We start from the raw sequence: 5399 nt of genomic DNA on the forward strand, positions 1-5399 counted from the left end.
CCCACTCGTCACAGTTATCTTTATAGTTATCGTTCTTGTTGTGAACGGGGCTTAAGACTATATGCGAAAACACAATCAAGCCTTTCCTAGGAAACATAACACCACTCGTTTTTCCAAATATGTAATGCGAAACAGTATGATAGCTTGGATTAGCGTGATCAAGCCAAAACAGTGTGGAAGACAGACGGTAATTACACAGCAAGAGCTGGATTGTTGTGATGTGGTGCGGCAGGCGTGAACGTGTGTGCGTGACCTGAGGTGAGGCTGACGCAGGTGATCAGATTAGCAAGGCTAGCGTTGTAGCATGCACGCCCAGCGAGAGACTGCCTGACTACAGTCATTATCTAAAGTACTTATTTCAGTACAAACCCAGCATGCTGCTTGCACAGCGGATGGTGTAATCTGCCGCTCGCCATTTAGATCAAACAAAACAGGCCATTTACAAAGTTTTATGCAAGGTAGTGAGGAAAATGATTTGTACGGAATATTGAAATCTCATGGACATTAGGTTCATGGTGGCCCTACTTGAATATGTTGTGACCTCGGGATAACATTGCATTGCAGTAAGAATTTCAGTGATGCCGGATGCTACATGCATATAGCTTTCCCATTAAAAACAGATTTTTTTGTTAATTATACTTATTAAACAAACATTAATTATACAATACATAAAGTAAGGACTTAAATATAGTATATGTAATGAAGTGATCCTGTTCAAAAGTTTGGGATTTAAAAAAAAAAAAAATTATTTTATTAAACATGGATTAGGTTAAAGTAATATGGAATATTGAAATCTCATGGACATCAGGTTCATGGTGGCCCTACTTGAATATGTTGTGACCTTGGGATAACATTGCATTGCAGTAAGAATTTCAGTGATGCCGGATGCTACATGCATATAGCTTTCCCATTAAAAACAGATTTTTTTGTTAATTATACTTATTAAACAAACATTAATTATACAATACATAAAGTAAGGACTTAAATATAGTATATGTAATGAAGTGATCCTGTTCAAAAGTTTGGGATTTAAAAAAAAAAAAAATTATTTTATTAAACATGGATTAGGTTAAAGTAACGACATTTGTGATGTTACACAATATTTCAATTTCATATAAATGCTGTTTTTATTTAAAGTTTTACACAAAAACATTAAGTAGTACAATTGTTTTCAAAACTGGTAATAAGAAATGTTTCATGAGCACCAAATTATTTCTGAAGGATCATGTGACACTAAAGACTCGAGTAATTGCTGCTGAAAATTCAGCTTTGCATCATGGGAATAATTTAAATAAAAAAATTATTAAAGAAAGATTTATTATAGAGAACTGTTATTTTAAATTGCAATGATATTTCACAATATTACAGTTTTACTGTATTATTTAAATGTCATGGTGAGCATAAGAGACTATCGAAAACATAAAACGTATTTACTCCACTTTACTCCACAACTTTTAAACAGTATTGCAAACAAAACATAATACAATTTTATTTGATGTATATAAACTATAATTGGTATCTGAAATCCTACATGCAACATTAGTGATGATATATACAGTAATACATTTGAAAATAATATCGAAAAAAAATACAATTACTTGCATTGCATATAAAATTTCATGTTGCAATTATACAGTAGTTTATTTAAAACTCAACTCCATTATGCTCTAGTAACAATGACAACAATTAATTGCAAATTTGCTGTTAGAATATATTGTTTTGTTTAATAAAAATTGCATTATAAGAATGTAAAGATAAAATATGTTTTTGTCCCATAGAAATATTTTTTTTTTCTATAAACAACGTCCAACTAATCAATACTGAAATATATCACCACTTAGTTTTTGCAGCCTTGTTTTCTAGCCAGACTGTTGAAATGTACTCCAAAAAGAGAATCTAAACGATAAGTGACTAGTATAAGTTAACAGCTCAGGGACTCTGATGTAGTAGTACGGCCCATTTGCTTTGATTCTGACACGTCTTTGAAACCAAGCTTGGGTTTGCAGTACAGAGTATAGGTCCTGACCCAAAGTCATGCACAGTAAAGCCAACAAAACCAGAGCGGCAGTAATTGGTTCAGATGGAAGACCCATGAGTATATGAAAGACTATGATCTACGGGGTCAGCCTATACCTCTCCCAACAGCCCCTTCAGAAGAACATCCAACCCTCGCAATGAGTCATTATGGGAACTCCTCCGGCCCAAGCAACCATGACCTCCTTCCTGTTCAATTCATCACACTGGTCAGCATGTCATTACAGTAACCACTCCTCCAAAGCCAGGACGGATCGCACAAGGATTAGCTGTGGGTAACATAAGGAGTGGACCCAAAAATTGTTAAGCTAACCCATTGGAGCAGCAGTTACTGAACCGATTCCTTCGATTTCAAGAGCATTCACGTCACAGAGCGTTCGAACAGTCATTGGGCAAGTTCAAGAAGGGACAAATTGAAAGATGCAACTGGGCAACACATTAATTTCACGTCACATTAGCAGACAGGAGAGTGTCGTCTATCAAAACGGCCGTATGAAAGATAACACGAACTACATTCCTTTATTTATATCGTGAGGAAAGACATACAGCGCAGTTAGTGTTGGTTTAAGAGCAAAAACCGAATCACTGTGGGCTTAGCTATCATTCTTAACGGCATTTGCATACTGAAGGCTTGACAGAAACAAACTATCGTTCTCCACAGAGAGAGAAATTACGGCTGCTCGGTGAATTAGAAGCGGGCACAGCTAACCATTGACATGACTGTCCACGTCTCTGCAGCGTTTGGATTTATTACCGCGCGGCAGACCACATCATAACTGATGCTTTCAATTCGCAAAGAGTCACTAAGGAATTTACAAGGTGGGGAATGCTAATAGGATGAGAGCGGGATCTGGAGACGGATCGTCAGGACTCTGTAACAAATCTAATAACAATTTAACTAGAAAATGAGTTCTCAGATTCTGCCGCTTTCAGCAGAAAACGAGGGATTGCAGGACAGTGGGAAGGAAGCCCAGGACTGTCCAAACGAGGAATAGTTAACCCAAAAACTGTCATTTAGTGTTTTTTTTGGGGGGGTCACTATTAGGTATGGAAAAGGTGTGGAATACCAATATGTGCAACTCAACAAAATTCTCTTTTTGTTTTTCATGCAAATAAAAGGAAGGAAGGAAGGAAGGAAGGAAGAAAGAAAGGGTAAATCATGACAATTATTATAGTAATTGCAATTCTTTTATAATAAGTTAATTATTATTATTATTATTGAAGAAGATGAAGAAGAATCCATTTTATTTTATGTTTTTTGGGGGACTAATGAAACTTTTTATTGAAACACATTGAATTATTCACTGTAAAATATGTTTAATCATTAAATAAAAATGCATAACTATAATAATAATAATAACAATAATGGATTCCCATTCAAATAAAATATTATTAATAATAATAATAATAATAATAATAATAGAAGTAGTAGTAGTATGAAGGAAAATAAATTAAAAAATTATTCATTGTTTTGTTATTTTTGGCCACTATGAAATGTTGCTGTATGGAAATGCATGAAGATTCTTCACAATTACCCTATTTTGTTCCAAATTTGCTTGCCATTTTTTTCCATTTACCATAAAATGACAAAGTCAATAAATGACAGAATTTTCATTTTGTGTGAACTATACCTTAAAACACCTGATTTATTTAGGAAATGGAAAATTATGTTTATTATTTCACTCATAAATAATTCCTGCTGGCTTCCCGGGATGTGCCCAGTCAATAAATCTTGATCAGAGAGCAATAACACAGCATGTAGTGGCGTCCACACACACACACACACACTCAAATATATGAAAGCCGCAATGATCTGAGCCTATAAGGTCATCCCACCAGCCTCTGGCGCATTTCTTAGCCACATTACCAAAAACACAGCCAGCCCCAAATGTCATTATGCCCTCATTACCAGCCAAGGCCTTGGCCTGCATCTCAAATTGTTCATTAAGCCGATATTCCCAGCCAAAGATTAGCCCCCAATATCAGCAGCAGCCCTCCTGGAGACGTGGGGGCAGGAGGAATTGACCCTTAGTATTGGCAACCAACGGCGGCTAAATTAAACAGAGGCAAAAAAGAGCAAGGATCACATGCTACCAAGCCAATCTGAGCACATGGAGCTTGTTTGTGGTAATAGCAGCATAAGCATTCAGGAATGACCACAGATCAGAGGAGAAAATGTGTCTTACCTTAATGAAAGCAATGATGGTGCAGCACAGAAAGGAAAGCAGAGGGAGAAGAAAAGAGAGAGATGATTAGATTATTTTTGCATATTGTGGTACTAGAGGTCACGTCGAGCCACTATAATGTCATGATATAGTCATCAGAAAACAAATCGGACTCAATCAGAAACCCAATCAAATAGCAGGCTGTCGGTGATCATCAAAATCAGTCCTCATTTTTTCTTTATTCTAAGAGCATGTCATTTTACAGAGAATAAAATCCCACGGACAAATCAAGTCAAATAGATTACAGACTCATATGTATTCATTATGAAGTAATTTTAGGAACAAGCATGTCATACAGCTCATAGAGAATTGGAGCTGTGCCATGTCAAGGTGGAAGCTGAATCACTGAGGAATATGTAAACAATTCACATTCAGATAAGAATAATAATTTCACTTTTATTTATTCAAAAAGCAGAAACAACAATAATACATGTAAATATTAAAATAAATAAAGTAAAATATTGATTTATATTCATTATTATTATTAATATAAGAAGAATAAGTACTATAGATTATTATTATTATTATTGTTATTATTATTACTACTAATGCTACTGCTACTGCTACTACTACTACTACTACTACTACGAACAAGTCAATATGAAAATAAATAAATGAAATATTTCATATTTAACTTATTTTCATATTGTATTATTATTAGAAAATGTTTCTTTAAAAAAATCATGGAACATGTTTTTTTTTTTGTTTGCTTAAAAAACGTAAAGGAATATGGTAAAATTAAATATTTATAGAAGTGGAAAAAATGCTTTGAAATACAATTTCAAATTCAATTTTGCCTAGATAGATAGAACGATAGATAGATAGATAGGTAGGTAGGTAGGTAGGTAGGTAGATGCAGGGGCGGATTTAGTGAATTGGGGGCCCCAGGCAAAATATAGGAATGGGGCCCTATACATTTGCACACATTTTCCTAGATCAACCTTGAGGTTCCATTTTGTTGTTTTCAGCATAAGCCTGTGTCAAAAGGCTGTCTAATTCTAAACTTTAAAATACATTTATTTTTAGTTGTTTTAAATACAAATTTAAATAAAACTGAAAAAAATAATGAAAAGGCAATTATAAATTTACACACCTAAAATACATATATCAAGAGCATGCTCACAGATGAGAACAAAACAG

This window comes from Sinocyclocheilus rhinocerous, unplaced genomic scaffold, assembly GCF_001515625.1.
Source record: "Sinocyclocheilus rhinocerous isolate Xijiao unplaced genomic scaffold, SAMN03320098_v1.1 scaffold257, whole genome shotgun sequence".
Lineage (NCBI taxonomy): Eukaryota > Metazoa > Chordata > Actinopteri > Cypriniformes > Cyprinidae > Sinocyclocheilus > Sinocyclocheilus rhinocerous.